At 47.7% G+C, this 17,510-nt stretch overlaps 1 long non-coding RNA gene across 1 annotated transcript; it reads left to right on the top strand.

The window, feature by feature from the left end:
- The first annotated feature begins 5,617 nt into the window (after positions 1–5,617).
- LOC142826691 (uncharacterized) lies at positions 5,618–10,868 on the top strand. The gene is made up of 2 exons (XR_012900894.2): positions 5,618–6,640; positions 9,708–10,868. It is a non-coding gene; the product is annotated as an uncharacterized LOC142826691 (long non-coding RNA).
- The last annotated feature ends 6,642 nt before the right edge of the window (positions 10,869–17,510 follow it).

Below are 17,510 nucleotides of genomic sequence, written 5' to 3'. Positions count from 1 at the left end.
CTGGGTCAGACCAAGGATCCATCTAGCCCAGTATCCTGACTGCCGAAGTGGCCAATACCAGATGCCCCAGAGGGAGGAATCACAACAGGTAATCCTCACATGATCCCTCCCCTGTCACCCACGTCCAGAGAAACAGAGGCTAGGGATACCATTCCTACCCATCCTGGCTAATAGACCTTACCTACCTGAATCTATCTAGCTCTTTTTTGAACACTGTTAAAGTTCTAGCCTTCATCGCATCCTCTGGCAAGGAGTTCCACAGGTTGACTGTGTGCTGAGTAAAGAAAAACTTCCTTTTGTTTGTTTTAAACCTGCTGCCTATTAATTTCATTTGGTGACCCCTCGTTCTTATATTGTGGGAATAAGTACATAACTTTTCCTTATTCACTTTTTCCACACCAGACATGATTTTATAGACCTCTATCATATTCCCCATTAGTCTCCTCTTTCCTCAGCTGAAAATTCCAAGTCTTTTTAATCTAACTTCCTATGGGACTCGTTCCAAACCCCTAATCTTTTTTTTTTTTGCCCTTTTCTGAACCCTTTCCAATGCCAATATATCTTTTTTGAGATGAGGCGACCACATCTGTACACGGTATTCAAGATGTGGGCTTACCATGGTTTTACATAGAGGAAATAAGATATTTTCTGTCTTATTCTCTATCCCTTTTTTAATGACTCCTAACTTTCTGTCACAGGGTTCTCTCCCCATGCCCCCTACAGGGGTGGGTGGGTCAGTTTCTCTGCCCCACGAGTTCTAGCACCCCTTATCTGGTGGGAGGGGGGGTTAAATATGGCCCAGTGGTCAAGTCTCTAATTGAATCCTGTCTGGGGTAAATGCGGCCCAGTGGATGAGTCTCTATTGCCCCCTGCCTGGGGTAGACATGGCCCAGCGGCCAAGTCTCTATTGCAACATGTCTGGAGTAAATATGGCCCAGTGGCCAAGTCTATAGCTTGCTAGAATAGCTCCCCTCTTAGGGATGCATGGGTAGGAGGGCCCACCTCCTCCACCAGGCCCCAGCCCAGGGCCTTATCAGCAGTGGGTGGTTCCCACCATTGGCTTGGCGGGGAGTTGCCTCCAAAGGACACCGAGCTCTCTGGGATTCCTCCTGCTCCCTGCCCTGGGCTACTTCCTACCCCGGCCTGCTGTTCAATGGCATCCCTACCTCAGCAAAGTCTATGGTAGCAGCAATTGCAGCAGCTGTGGCTGGCATGGCAGCTGCGGTTGCTGCAGCAGCAATGGTTGCAGATCAAGATGGGTGCAGCAGCTCCGGCAAGTGTGGCAGCTCCGGGTTCAGACCCAGCTCTGGCTGGCCCCGACAGGGTAACTGCTCCCCTGCTCAGGCAGGAGCTCCTTCCCCTTTCCTGTCCAGCCCCAAATGAGCTGCTCCTGCAGCCTTTATACTGCTCCTGGCGTTGGAGCATTCCCTGCAGGACTGTGGGGGAGAGGCCTTCCCAGCCCAGTAGGCCTGGTTAACCCCTCCCTGGCCAGATTAGTCCCCATCATAATTGTATATAGAGTTGGGATTATTTTTTCCAACATGCATTAATTTACATTTATCAGCATTAAATTTCATTTGCCATTTTTTGCCCAATCACTTAGTTTGGTGAGATCTTTTTGAATCTCTTCACCATCTGCTTTGGTCTTAACTCTCTTGAGCAGTTGGTATCATCTGCAAATTTTGCCACCTCACTATTTACCCCTTTCTCTAGATCATTTATAAATAAGTTGAGTAGGATTGGTCCCAGGACAGACCCTTGGGGGACCCCACTAGTTACCTCTCTCCACTCAGAAAACTTACCATTTATTCCTACTCTTTGTTTCCTGTCTTTTAACCAGTTATCAATCCACGAAAGGACCTTCCCTCTTTTCCCATGGCAATTTACTTTACTTAAGAGCCTTTGGTGAGGAACCTTGTCAAAGGCTCTCTGGAAATCTAAGTATTTCTTTACACTGGATCCCCCTTGTCCACATGTTTGTTGACCCCTCAGTACAAATTAGTAAGGCCTGATTTCCCTTTACAGAACCCATGTTGACTTTCTCCCAAGAAATTATATTCATCCGTGTGTCTGACAATTTTATTCTTTACTATAGTTTCAACTAATTTGCCCAGTACTGACATTAGACTTGCTGGTCTGTAATTGCCAGGATCACCTCTAGAGCCATTTTAAAATATTGGCGTCACATTAGCTATCTTCAAGTCATTAAGTACGGAAACTGATTTAAAGGATAGGATACAAAACACAGTTAATAGTTCTGCAATTTCCCATTTGAGTTCTTTCAGAGCTCTTGGGTGAATGCCATCTGGTCATGGTGACTTGTTACTGTTAAGTTTATCAATTTGTTCCAAAACCTCTTCTAATGACGCCTCAGTCTGGGACAATTCCTCAGATTTGTTACCTAAAAATAATGGCTCATGTTTGGGAATCTCCCCAATATCCTCAGCCGTGAAGACTGAAGCAAAGAATTCATTTAGCTTCTCCACTATGACTTTATTATCTTTGAGTGCTCCTTTAGCATCTCCACCGTCTAAGGGCCCCACTGGTTCTTTAGCCTGGCTTGGCAGTGCTGTCCTCAGGAGAGGGTGATGCCTCTTGCGTGCAGGCATGCCCATGTGCTGTGTGCAGCACTCCTCGGTCTGTATGTGGTGATGCATGTGCCCTTGTGTCCAGGCTGCCTCCAGTGGTGTTAAACCCATGCTAAATGAGGCTAATACACTGTGATCCAAGTATCTGCTACTTAGCTTTTTATGTCATTAGGGTGTAGAATGTTCAGACCTGGATTCTAGGTGTACAGTAAACTGCTTTCAGCATATAGAGGTTATTCAACGATGCATAGGGTTTTGTGTTTTAATGCATCTCAAAGTTCACATCAGCCTCCAGATTAAAAGATTCTGAGAACTTTGCTTTCTGTATTGCCAGACAAATAATTAGGCTATGTCTATATTTTACCTGGTTATTTCAAAATAATGTATTTTTATAATAATAACTCCCGAATTAGCTATTTCGAAATAAGCTTAATCCTCTTCACAAGCAGGAGTTGTTATTTCGAAATAACAAGCCCATTATTGCAAAATAACAGGCTTGGTAGTGTGGATGCTCTCCTTGTTATTTCAAAATTAATTAACTCTCCAGGGTAGTTATGCTCTAACAGAATACACGGAAAGTGCAAAACATCAGCTGAATGAAAAGAAACAAAAGGAAGAGTCTGAAACAGCAAGGCCATCAACAACAGTAAAAACAACATACCATGACTGGATCATTCCAGCGTTTTACAAATGGAATCTCTGAAATTCAAGGCACATTTATTTAGGGTTCTGACTTATTTAGGTGTCTGTCTTAAGTTCCATCTATGGATGGGTATTTAAGTGAGAGAATTTATGTCCTAACTTTGAGTGTTGAAACTGATTATCAGGAGAAAAAATTATGTTCTATGAAGTGAATTTTAGTGCAGTGCTCATGGATTAAAAAACGAACAATAATAATAATAAAATGCAGATTTCCAAGACAAAGCAGCATGTGCTTAAAACTCAGATTTGATATAAAGGTAAAATGTGGCTGGGAGTTGTATTTAGTTTATTCCTGCACTTGGCAGATAGTAAAAGAAGCTGTTTCTATGAGAACAAGTATATTGAACTGAATTTTTCTAGTGACAACAAGTCCATTAGCTTAAAACTTCCTGAAGACGACTGATTGAATCTTTATAATTTACGTAACGTAAGCAAAGTGATTTCTGTATTTGGGCTGCTAGTGTTTTTGTCTTTGTGTAAAAACAATTCAGAAGCAGGGATTCAAAATGTACGTGTAAAGATGAGAATTAAAGAAAATAGTTGTAGCCCATATGTAACTAGGAAACAAAGTGAGAAAGTCTAGGTAGAGAAATAGACTACTCAGAAAAGACTGGGACTTAGCAACTCAGGAGCGAGGCAGTATTACACCTAGATGAGAAAGAGAGAGTAACAGTACACCTTAGTAAGATCATGTGGAACATTGGCTGCCAATTCTTGCTGATTCCACTCTGAATGGTAGGCCAGTCATTATATTAGGGGTGAAATTAATCTTTCTTTGATCAGAAGGGGCCCTAAGCATCACTTAAGCGGTTTTCCTTTTATATGGCTAAGATTGTACTTAAGTGGTACAGAAATGGTACATAGATCTGTCTACAGGCCCTCCGTACTGGGGTGAATATCATCCACAGAGAACTTGACTTTAAGTTGTTGGGTTTGAGACACCTGTTTCTCTGAGTCCCAACAACTGGACTCTTCTTGGAAGCGGAGTGAAGTATGAGTAACAACCCAGCCTACTGATCTGAACCTGCCAGTCAAGGTCCAACCAAAGAGTTGTGGAACCCCCATATCTAGTGGGTGCAGATCATTGTCCCATGTAGTGGCACTTAGACTTACAGCGAGAGATAAGAATGAATGAGCTCCACACCTATGCTGAGCGCCAGCTGGCTTTATAGCTCAACCTGTAGAGGCTCCTACACTGAGCTCCAAAAATCCCAGGTTCATGTCTGCCTGGATTCAGCCCAGCTGGTGGATGTTCTAGTTTAAGTCAAACTCAGCTGAGAGGTTACAGAGTCCAGCCTGGGAAACAAAAGTTACTCACTGGATATATTCCACAACACCTGTAGATTTAAGAAAAATTTCAACTGCTATTTCAATGTCATCTGCCTTGCTTTTACTGTTCACTGTGACATCATTATACACTACTGTAAAACTTCCAATGGATGTCCCCAGCATCTATTAGAACAAACCTTCTGAGACCGTGGCTTTTATTAGAGACCCGGCATTTATTTGACAGACCCGGCATCTGTTAAAACATCTGGTCAGTACTCCTGGCATCTAAAAGACTCATATTGAAGGTAAATGTTTTAATTTTGAAGGTTATTGTACAATTTTGTGTGACTTGAGACAATTTTTAATATGGTTGAAGACGATTGCGTCAATTCTGTGTTTCAGTAAGTTGGTGTAATGATGTGTTGCTGTCATCCCAGCCTTTATAGAGACCTAGCTTGTATTAAGCACCTGGCTGCCCGAGACTCCGGGTTTCTATTAGAGACCCAGTGTTTATTGGAGACCTGACTTTTATTGGAAGTTTTATGGTACGTAGAGTCCCGGCCTATCCCCGGGAAGCAGACAGAACCGGAGTGGGCTCCGGCAGGGGGAAGGCAGGATAAGGGGTACTCTGAAGGTGGGGTGTGGCAAAATAAAACATCCACATAACTGAAATAAGCACAGATATTAAGTTTTCATATCTGTGCTAAATTACGGAGTTTGTGCAGTGCGAAATAATAAGAAACAATCTCATCAAGCCTTTTTAATGCATTGAAGATGCTTATAGCTAGGCAGTTTAATCACTAAACAACACTAAAACAACTATTAGCACAACTCGAGACCTGTGCTGCACAAGAAATCTGACTGGCAGCTAGTACCCCATTTTTTGTGTGAATTCTAGCACAAGGCCCTGAAGACATGGGGCTCAAGGCAACTACCTTGCTTGCATCTGCCAGTCTGATTTCAGTGGTGACAAAATGGGAGACCGTCAAGGCTAATGATCGTCGTGGTTACAAACCTTGTCAAAGTTTCATGATAATAACACACAAGAGACAAGCCTTTAGAGCATGTGGGCATATAGCATAAAATGCCAGTGATTAAAATGTCTTGCTGGTGCTTTGATACATTTATAACCACTCTTACTTAAATCATGATCTGCTCCTCCCCTCTGAAGCAAGAAGCATATAAATTCTTAATTTTTGTTCTACGGTCCTCCCAACACTCTTGGCCATTAATGTGACTTTTCAGTTCCTTGGACATTGCATTGCATGAGATGACACATCTTTCATTATTATGGAAGTGTTTGAATTTTCAGCCAAGAGCTATCTAATTAGTTGAATGTTCATAGGTTTAAAGCAGACTTTAAAGAATCTTCAATGAGATTGAACTCACCTACTAGCTATACCTAGCACTTATCTCGATTTGCCCAATATAGTCCCTTGATATGCACTAGAGCTGCAGAAATAACTCCCCTTATCTCTCACTCTGCTCCCCACCCCCAGCAATGATTATTCAGTCGATATTTAAATGATCTAATGGGTTTGTTCACTGTGGACATTTCAGAGAAGGCATTTACAGACACGAATGTTCATAAAACACCAAATGTGAAGGGATTACTGTGGTATATTTAAAGTAAACAAAAATCAAATGATGAATTGTGAGTTTTACATTGGAGACTTGAATGATTCTAAGAGTTCTGCTTATCCATTTGGGCCTAGAAAAGAAACTGATTTTTGTCAAGCCAGAGGGTCCAGGAGAGTGGTCGAAGGAAAGTATATGAGCCCTATATTGAATAAATTTCTGTTCCCAGGTTAAACTAACAAGGGCTAGTCCAGAACCAGCAGGAACTTGCTAGAATCAATCAGAGCAATTAAACCCCTGGAGCCAATTTGGGGGTTTCCAGAGTTAAGTGAGTCAGACTAATCAGAACACCTGGGGCCAATTAAGAACCAGTTGAGACTGTTTTAAAAGAGCTCCTCTTAAGTAGCTCAGTGTGTGAGGAAGGAGCTGATGAGAAGAAGGGTGGTGGAGGAGAGTTTGGGAGGAAAAAAAGTGCACACAGATACCAGGAGGAAGAGCCTCGGGTAAGGAAGATGCTGGGTAAGGGGCCCAGAGATTTGTAGCTGTCATGCAGCTGTTACCAGAGACATTATAGACAGCTGCTATTACAGGGTCTCTGGGCTGGAATCCAGGGTGGGGGTCAGTTTCCAGCTCCCCATTTCAGTACTAGCAAGGCTGGTTTTGGTACAAGGGTTTGTTCTTTCTTCTATTACTAGGGGGAGTTGCAAACACTATGAAGTTTGGTTTCTCCCCCCCCCCCCCATGTTGACCAGTGATGAGAGTAGCTCAAGGAACAGCAACCTGCTGTCTAAATTGAGGGCTGCTGTGAGCCCCTGAGGCCAGTAATCTACCTGAAAGCACAGGACCCACCATGGTGAAGAATGAACTTGATCACAACAATTAAAAACTATTGGTACAGTTCCTCAGCTGGTGCAAGTCAACATAGCTCCCTTAAAGTCCTATCTTTTTGGATCCAGAGAGTCAGGCTGGTTGGATTTTGCATAGTAAGGATTTACAGCACACTGACATACCCCCTGAAGATGCACAAAGTATGTGTGATTGGCACAACTTTTACAAACTAGCTGGCCATGCCTCCCATTCTTCCTTTGAAATGTGAGTCCCTTCTTCTAGCTGGCCTCCCTACAATGGCTCCACAGCTTCTCTATCCAGAGCAATCTGGCTATAAGGCTCCAGATGCCAACATTCCAACATTTTTCTTTCTCTCTCTCTCTCTCTCTCACACACACACACACACCCTTTCAGTTGAGAACATCTGTCTCATGAAAAGGCAAGTGGTAGCTGTTTAACTGTCAGAAGCTATGTATTACCCCCAGGGCTGCTGACAGCATGGCAGCTGACCTGGGGACTGGTGATTCACAGGAGCCTGGGGTTCATGGCTGCCATGATCCCTGAGCTCTATAAATCACCGTTGGAATCCCAGGCAGTACTGGGGAGGGTGCAGGTGGCTCTGAGAGCCAGTTGTTCTAACCCTGCTGCCTCTTCTACCCAAGGCCCAACACCCCTTCTGGGAGCACAGAGATGCCCACCTCATCTGGGGGCCTGGCGCGTCTCTCAGCTCACCTGATTACCCCAGTCATGTGGTATTCTCTAACGCGCGAAAGCTTATCCCCAAAGACACCTCAACCTGGACAACTCTTCGTAGGAGGGAAAATGAGAAGCCAATGAAACTAGATGTTACTGTATTGAAGTCTGTACAACAATTTAAATTCTGTGTGTTGGTGCTGAGCTGTGATATCAAGGTGGCTGCTGATGTCAGGAGCTGCAGGAAGTGTTTGGTGTAAATGTAGGGCAGTGGAGGGAATGCTCTGCATTAAGAATATTCCAGAAAAAATAAGAGCAAAGCATAGAAGATTTTGATCCAACCCATGACATATGGGTTGGAATGCTGTCCAATGAGGAAGAGAGAAGAACCACAACTTCACACTGCCAACTTGAGTGTGCTCATGTGGGTACTGATAGTAAGAATGGAGTTGATTGCCTATGAACTGACATGAAAAGAGTCATGGTGCGCATAGGCCGCATCACAGAAAAGCCGAGGCAGTATTTGCTGAGATAGTGGGATTGAGTGAGATGATGAGGTGTGAGATGTGATACATTGGCCAAAGAGTACAAGAACTAATATTCATGAGACAAAAATCACGGGGAAGACTAAGGCTACGTCTACACTACCAGGGTCATCCTTACCCATGCGCAGAATACACAGTTGCGTAGGGCATCTGAAAATTTGGGGCACCACTGGCTCTGACTGTCCACCCAGCTCTTCCTATCCCTGTTCTGCGGCGCTGCTTCCGCTGGAGAGGATCTAGTTAACTTAAATATGAAAAAGCCTGCCAGAGATAGTAGCAGAGCACTGAACCTGTGAAGAGCCACGTGCTTCCCTCTTCCAACCATGGGGAGGGGAGGGGTGTGGGAGTGCACTCACTGCAGTCTCCCCAGCCCTGGAGAAAGGTGTACTGCACCGCACGGCCTGGCCAAGCCCAGCCCAGCCTCAGGGGAGGGAGGAGGCAGGCGGCAGGCGGCAGGCTGTGTTGCACCGTGCAGTGTGGCCCCAGCCTCTCCAGCCCCAGAGCACTGGGGGAGGGAGGAGGGCATGCCACACCGTGCATCCAAGCCTCTCCAGCCCCAAGGAGGGCAGAGGTTATGCAGCGTGGCACCAGTCTCCCTAGGCCTGGAGCACTGGAGTGGGGGGAGGCGGGTGCATCACACTTCCCAGCATGACCCCAGCTTTTCCAGTCCTGGAGCACCAGGGGAGGGAAGAGGGTGCACTGTGCTGTGTAGCCCAGTCCTGCCTCTCAAGGTGGAGGGCATGTGGTGTGGCCCCAGCCTCCCCTGCCTCGGAGCACTGGGGGAGGGAGGAAGGTCACGACACTGCTCAGCCTCTCCAGCAGCAGGAGAGTGGGTACTGGGGGCGGCAACACTCCACCCCCACAATGCCTACAGCAGGTGTTCTGAGGGCAGAGTGTGGGTGGGGCTATACCTGGCGGTTTGGAAAGGAAGAGCCTTCCCCTGCCTTACATACCTGATGCCCATGGTCCAGAGTTCTATGCTTTCTGCATGGTAATACAGGCAGTCCCCGGGTTACGTACAAAATAGGGACTGTAGGTTTGTTCTTAAGCTGAATTTGTACGTAAGTCAGAACTGGTACATATTGTAGGGGAAACTCTAGCCAAACATTTCTCCAGAGCTCAGTTTTATTCTCCCACACCTCACTTCCCTCAGTCCTTTATTCTCAAGCTGAGGTGTCTGCTGAGAAAAGCCGCTCCGCGTCTCCCTGGTCTGCTGGGGGGGGGGGGAGGCACTAGCTTCACGTCTCCCTGGTCTGCTGGGGGGAAGCAGCTAGTGCGGGGTTCCCTCACCCCGTTTGTAAGTAGGGATCCGATGTAAGTCAGATCCATGTAACCCGGGGACTGCCTGTACTGTTTTCTAATCATTAGGGGGCAGATTTTTAAAGGCTTTTAGGCTCCTAAAGATTCAGGTTACATGCCTAGTCTGATTGTTTCCCTACGTGCAGAATTCCCACTGAAATCTGGCCCTTTGTTTTCTCTATTCCACCTAATGTAAATCTACAAGGCAGTATAGCGAGGGGGCATGGCCTCCCTCCCTGTTGGATGGGAAGAGAGGTGAAACTGCCACCTGGTGGGCAGATCAAGGACACCCACAACTGCCCTGTAAGAAGAAGAGGAGGAGTGGGAGAGGAAATGGAAATATAAAAGGCAAGAGGAGAGCTGCCAGAAGATCAGGACATCTCCCACCCTGTGCTGGAGCTCAGAACCAACAGAAACTACTTCAGCACCAGAGACACAGAAGGACTGCTGGAGCTGCCTGGCAGAACGACACTGGAACCCAGCTACCCCCTAAATGGGAGTGTAGGAAGGAGCCCAGGGAAGCTGAACAGGGTTCTGTTGGGGTCCTGACTGCAAGCCAGAGTATTGCAGCCAGATTCTCCACTGACAAAATGGCCGACCACTCCACTGTTATTGGAGCCCTGAGCGGGGATGCAGTGGAGTGAGGTGGGCCTGTGTCCCCCTGTCACCACATGCCTACTTGGTGGGAGCCTCTCCAGCTTTACGCCAAGAGGTCTGCATTGGTTTATTGTTCATCCGAGCGAGGATGCCAGACAGTTTTGCTGTCTTCCCCTCCAGAGAACTGATCCCCCCCTAGGCTGCCATGTGGCTCTGCTCTGACTGAAGGCCAGAGCCCATCAACTGTTAGTGCTTTACCCTGTTTGAGGACCTGGGCCTCCTAGACTCAGTGCTGCTTTGCCCAGTTTCAGTCCAGAGCCTTTAATTGTTGGCTCCTCTACCCTGGTTGGCAGCCAGGACCCTCAGACTCACTTGCTGCCTAGCCTGGGCTGCAGGCTCGGTTTACTAACTGTCGGCTATTTTCCCACTTAACTGAGCAGAGGCACTGTAGCAATGGGCCATGGCCTTCCTCACTGATGGGTGGGGTGGGAGCTGTGACCATCTTGCAGGGAGTTACATTATTTCTGGACCTCTTTCCGTATTATTTTTCCTGAAATCCAGTCAAAATGCTGCTTTAATTAGCTACAGTGATGTTAATTTGCTCAGGGTAAGCACATGTGCACACACAATGTGGGTAAGACACAAAATGAATCGGGTAAATGGGTCCTTATTTAGAGGTACGTCTAATACCTCTCGGTTTGTGGACCCAGACCCAGCTATCTCTGAGCTGTAGCAGCCTGCAAGCCGACTGAATTTCTGCTGCCCCAGAGATTCCAAACTTAACCGTGGTTCTTAAAGTTCTAACTCCCACACGTGTGGAGTTAATGGTACATTCTGTTTCTGCTTACTGAGTATTCCAGTGTAGTAAAAAAAAAAAAAAGACCCTAGACACAAAACATGAAGCACATAGCAAAGGGATAATTTCACAAAAGACTATTGGATCTCTCTAGAAATAAATGCTGTATAGCGTCCCTCTATGTTTTCTGCTTTTGCGTGTCTGATGTTCACACCCTCTATAAATCGAGATCACTGTTCCTATGTCTCTGCTGCTTCTGTGTTCCTTTGATTCATGTTTTATTATGAGATGCTGGCTAATATCCTCTTAAAAATCAGGCTTTCACCCCAGGTATGACCTTTTTTTATAGATATTTAGCAGCAAAGTCTGTCCACTTGACTTTACCATCTAAACATTTGTCTCTGTCTGCTCAGGAGTCCTTGAAATGTTGCACTTCTCACTTTTTCACTGAATCCCATATTTAGGAGGTCTTCCTGGGTTCTTGACACCTTCCCAGCCAGCACAGACTATAATTATAAGCCTTTCTGCCCAAATATTTCCTTATGTTCTGCCTCCTGCAGAGCAAAGCTACTGATATTGTTGCCAGTTTGGAGGCAGAATTTCAGTTGGTGTAAATCCGTGGTCACCAATCATCGCTATCGACTGGTTGATTGCGAGGTGTTCCCAGCCCCACCTTGCTCTCCCCACCCCCAATGAGGGGCCCGTGCTGGCGCTACAACCACCCACAAAAATGGAGCTGTGACGGACCGGGCCGTGTCTGGGCACAACTAAGGGCGTCCGCTCAGGGCGAGTTGCTCAAATCCGGGGCTCCTTACAGCCCCCTGACTGGCGACCTCTCCAAACAGGCCACAAACCAGTCCCACAGAGCGCTTCAGCTGCCTGCCTGAAACCTCCTGAGCAAAACCCCTCTGACACCCCAGCAATATCCGTGCCCCAGATGGCCCCGGGCCTATACACAGGTGGGGGGTCCTAGCACCCAATCCCACCTACCCCGAACAAGTTCTGTCCGGTTCCAAGAAACCAGCCACAGATCCCTGGTCAATTTACCCTCTGGACCTTACCACAAATCACGCTGGGCCAATCCTTTAGAATCTATATCTAAAGGTTTATTATTACAAGAAAGAAAAGCATGAGAGTAAGGTTATTAAAGTACAGTACGTTACATGCACCGAATCTCCCAGTTCTCAATGCAGGCTCTAGCAGAGATGTTGCAGCTGCTGGTTTAAAAGTTCTTATTGCACATCCTACGATCAGGATGGGTTCACAGGTCTTCCGGGCTCTTCAATCCCTGCAGTGCTGCCTCTGGGATGAAGTGCTGAGCTGAGAACAAAATGGCATCGACCACATGGCCTCTTTATACTCCTTCCTGGCCTCTTCTAGTATGTAGCAGGTCACCTGGTCCTCAGCCTCTCTGTGTTCCCTGCTGGCTGCTCTCAGGACAGCCCCCATTCTTTGGGTGTGTCTTTGGCCCATTGAGAACCATTGTTCCACAGGTAATTAGCATGTCCACAGGCTCCACAGGCTCGGCCCTGCCCAATGCTTAACCACATGCAGGGAAATCTTCAGTTTCCACACAGATTACAGATCTACACACACAGACATTATATACTCACATAAACAGTGTACACAGGATCAGAAAACAACAAGCTCCCATTCAATACCCCACATGGCTCCCTTTCATACAGATTTCTGGGGCCAACACCCCCACCTAGGGGTGCAGCAGCGATCTGGCTGCTTCCCTCCAATTTGGTAATGTGACAGGAGCTAGCTCTGGCTTCCAGCGGCGTGGCGGAGGGGGAAGTCCTGCAGCTGTGTGTCAGATCTGGCTTCTCAGGAAGCATGCCCGTGGTTGTGGAGAGGGGAAGAGCAGCGCGTGTGCTTCCTGAGAAGCCAGATCTGGTGTGCAGCTCAGGACTCTCTTTCCCCCCCCTCTCCCACCCCCGGTCTCAGGAAGGAAGGAAGGCAGCACAGGGAAGGAAGGGAAGACAAGAAAGTGTGTGTTCCTTTCCTGCCCACAACAACACACATGCTTTCTTGTCCTCCCTTCCTTCTCCTTGCTCCGGGGTCTGTGTGTGTGTTTAAGATGGCAGTGCAGGATCCGAATCAGCTGAATTTTTTAAAGGAGCCATACATGCACTTCATCCAGCACTACCCAGAGATCCTCAACCCTGGAGACCCCAGGCACTGGCCAAGTTGTGCCTGCCCCCTCTCCACTGGCCAGTCCCCCGCCAGCACCCTGCTCCTGCCCAGACACCACCCGCACCCTGCCCCTGCCTCTTGTTCAGATACCCACCAGCACCCTGCTTCTGCTGCCTTCCTCCTGGCCAGAAACCAACCCCCAGCTTGTTCCTGTATTCTATTTTTGACCCAGATTCTGCACCCCCATCCCTATCCTGCTCACTGGCAATTCTATCCCACACACTGGATCCCTTATTTTTGGCCCCACCTCAAAGTGTAGAGGGGCCCACAAAATCCACTAATCCTGGAACTCTAGGGGTATGTCTACACTACCCCGCTAGTTCGAACTAGCGGGGTAATGTATGCATACCGCACTTGCTAATGAAGCCCGGGATTTGAATTTCCCGGGCTTCATTAGCATAAGTGGGGAGCCGCCATTTTTAAATCCCCGTTGCTTCGAACCCCGTGTAGCGCGGCTACACGGGGCTCGAACTAGGTAGTTCGGACTAAGGTGCCTATTCCGAAATACCGGTACACCTCGTTTCACGAGGAGTAACGGTAGTTCGGAATAGGACCCTAGTCCGAACTACCTAGTTCGAGCCCCGTGTAGCCGCGCTACACGGGGTTCGAAGCAGCGGGGATTTAAAAATGGCGGCTCCCCGCTTATGCTAATGAAGCCCGGGAAATTCAAATCCCGGGCTTCATTAGCAAGTGCGGTATGCATACATTACCCCGCTAGTTCGAACTAGCGGGGTAGTGTAGACATACCCTAGAAGAGTTAATCTGGCCTGAAGCCTTGAACCTCAGTCCTACCTCCTCTCCCCCACATAGGGCTGGAGTGCTATGGGAGGGAGATGTCTCAGTTGGGGCCACACCAGTGAAATATGGGGCATTGCTTTTTTCATCTCACTTGCATGATCCCCGCCTGATTTTTCTGTGGGTTAGTGACATCTGACCGAAAACAGGTCCTCTACCCCTCCCATAAACAAAGACAATGCTGAAACATTTTGTGTTGGACATAGTGTTATTTAAAAATGAAGCCTGGCCAACAAGCCCTCAGTTGGGTCCAAGCCCCCATCTGGCCATAGCATCATAACACTCTGCATCCCACCTGACCCCAACACTCCAGTCTAGAGCTCCCTCCATTAGAAAGCATCCCCCTCTCCTCCTGCACCAAATTCCCTCCCAGAGCTTGCACCTCTCACTCCTTTCTGCACCCAAATCATTAATTCACACCTCAGAGTCCGCACCTCCTGCCTCAATGCACTGAGAGTGAGTGAGAGCTGGAGGCAGCAAATGATGGAGAGGAGGGGAATGGAGACGGCAGGGCCTCCAGGAAGGGGTGGGGTCTTGGGGAAGGCATGGGGTAGATCTTGGCTTTCCCTGACATTTAAAAAGTGATCTTGGGTGTAGAAAGGTTGGAGACCACTGGTGTAAATCAAGGTAGATCTATGGGGTCAGCACAGGAACCATTCGCTTAAATTCCATGGGCTCTCTTGTTCAGGATTTCAGACCAAATGGTCTCATGATTCCATGTCTCCATAAAAATCTATTAATTTCAATGGAGTGACAGCAGTTTTCATTAGCCAAGGATCAGGTCCAATATTTCCATTAACCCCCCTTCTTGACAGGCATCACAGGGTATGTCTACACTACAATGTTAGTTCGAACTAACGGATGTTAGTTCGAACTAACATTCATAGGCGCTACACTAGCGCTCCGCTAGTTCGAATTTGAATCAAACTAGCAGAGCGCTTAGTTCGAACTAGGAAAACCTCATTTTACGAGGATTAAGCCTAGTTCGAACTTACTAGTTCGAATTAAGGGGTGTGTAGCCCCTTAATTCGAACTAGTGGGAGGCCAGCCCTCCCCAGGTTTCCCTGGTGGCCACTCTGGCCAACACCAGGGAAACTCTATGCCCCCCTCCCGGCCCCGGAGCCCTTAAAGAAGCACGGGCTGGCTACGGTGCCCGTGCCAGGTGCAAGCCTGCCAGCACCCAGCCAGCAGACCCTGCACCTGGCACGGCACAGAGCCACCCACCCGATGTCCCCCAGCCCACCCCCTCTTCCCGGGACCAGGCTGGCGGCTCCCGGGAGCTTGCCCAGGACCGCAAGAGGCGGGCACCTTCCTGGGCTAGTGCGGACATCATGGACCTCGTCCACGATCTCTGCTATAGGCACAGGAAAGTGGCCGGCTAGGGCAGGAGAGCTGCCAGCCTGGCCACCCAGGAGCAGGTGTGCATGAAAATCAAGGGGGTCCACTGAGACCCCCGACCCTGAGCCCTGAGCTTACAATGGCCGTCCTGGGTCAGACCAAAGGTCCATCTAGCCCAGTAGCCTGTCTGCCGACAGCGGCCAACCCTAGGGACCCTGGAGGGGATGGACTGAAGACAGTGACCAAGCCATTTGTCTCGTGCCATCCCTCTCCAGTCTTCCACAAACTTTGGGCAGGGACACCACTCCTACCCCCTGGCTAAGACTACTCCATGGACCAACCTCCATGACTTGATCTCACTTCCCTTTAAACTCTGTTCTAGTTGTAGCCTTCACAGCCTCCTGCAGCAAAGAGTTCCACAGGTTAACTATTTGCTTTGGGAAGAAGAACAACTTTCTCTTACTAGTTTGAAGCCTGCTACCCATTCCTTTCCTTTGGTGTCCTCTAATCCTTCTTTATGGGAACTCATGAAGAACTTTTCTGAATGCACCCTCTCCACCCAACCCCTGCTTTTAGAGACCTCTATCCTGTCCCCGCTCCATCTCCTCTTTTCTAAGCTGAACAGTCCCAGTCTCTGTAGCCTCTCTTCATATGGGACCTGTTCCCAACCCCTGATCATGTTAGTTGCCCTCCCCTCTCCCAGCCTTTCTCTTCCCCTCTCCCACCTCCTTTTCCCAGTCTCCCCCAGTTTTGTTCAATAAAGACAGAGTCAATGTTGGAAGAAACGTTATCTTTATTTTGTACATCAGGAAGGGGAGCTAGGGAGGGGTAAGTGGAAGGAGGTGAGGGAGGAATGGGGTACGAGCCCCCGATGGGGAGGACTGGGCTGGCTCTGCGGGCTTCTGGGGGTGGAAGCTTTCCTGCAGCCCCCCAATTGCCCCCTCTCCCCAGATGGCAGCCTGCGGCAAGTGCAGCTGGTCTGATGGCCGAGTGCTGTAATGTGCCCAGTGTGGGCACTCCGGGCACTCCAAGCCAGGACTGGTTTTCAAGCAGGGCACCCCTTAGAACTGTCTGTCCGGGGTGGGGGTCGGGTCCCTTTAAGCGCAGCCCTCGGCTAGCCTGAGACAGCAGCTCCACGCTCTAAGTCCTCCTCTGATGCCCTGCCGGCACTGCTTCCGGCCATCCTTAAGCCCTGTTCAGGGTCCACTCAATGTGGACATGCTAGTTCGAATTAGCAAAATGCTAATTCGAACTAGTTTTTAGTTCTAGACGCGTTAGTTCGAATTAGCTTAGTTCGAATTAACTAATTCGAACTAAGTTAGTTCGAACTAACTCTGTAGTGTAGACATACCCCAATATATTTCTGAAATCCACTTATTATTCCAATCTTTTTTCCTAATTGGGTGAAAATGTAAAGCTTTTCCCTTGATGAATTCTGATATAATACTGGATCAAGGATTATTAGGATTTCAAGAGATGAATGGTACAAAATTAAAGGAGAAAGGTCAAAGACATTTCCTGTCTTTGCTTTCAAATACACATACAGGCTGTGTCTAGACTGGCCAGTTTTTCCGCAAAATCATCTGCTTTTCCGGAAAAACTTGCCAGCTGTCTAAACTGGCCCTTGAATTTCCGCAAAAGCTCTGACGATCTCATGGAAGATTGTCAGTGCTTTTGCGGAAATACTATGCTGCTCCCGTTCGGGCAAAAGTCTTTTTCCGAAAAACTTTTGTGCAAAAGGGCCAGTGTAGACAGCAGAGATTTATTTTCCGCAAAAAAGCCCCGATCGCAAAAATGGCGATCGGGGCTTTTTTGAGGAAAACCGCGTCTAGATTGGCCACGGACCCTTTTCCGCAAAAAGTGCTTTTGCGGAAAAGCATCCTGCCAATCTAGACGCGCTTTTCCGAAAATGCTTTTAACAGAAAACTTTTCCGTTAAAAGCATTTCCGGAAAATCATGCCAGTGTAGACGTAGCCATTCAGTTATCCCCTGCTATTCATGGTATTGCTATGGGCAGAGTTAAGGTTATTTTGATACCTTAACGGTCCAAAGACTTGATATAGCATTGCGCTGCACCATATGCAGTCATGTACACCATTTATACCAGAGCAAAATATGTGTAAAATATGGAGCAAACAGAGAGTTGTTATCAATGGTTCACAGTCATGCTGGAATGGCATAATGAGTGGGATTCTGCAGGGACCAGTTTTGTCAATATCTTTATCAATGATTTAGGTTTGGGAAGGGGTTGTATGTGCTTTGAAGGATTGGATTGGGATGGGT

This window comes from Pelodiscus sinensis, chromosome 2 (genome assembly GCF_052426305.1).
Source record: "Pelodiscus sinensis isolate ZL-2025 chromosome 2, ASM5242630v1, whole genome shotgun sequence".
NCBI lineage: Eukaryota > Metazoa > Chordata > Testudines > Trionychidae > Pelodiscus > Pelodiscus sinensis.
Note: the sequence above shows the minus strand (reverse complement) of the source record. Positions and strands in the feature narration are given on the sequence as shown.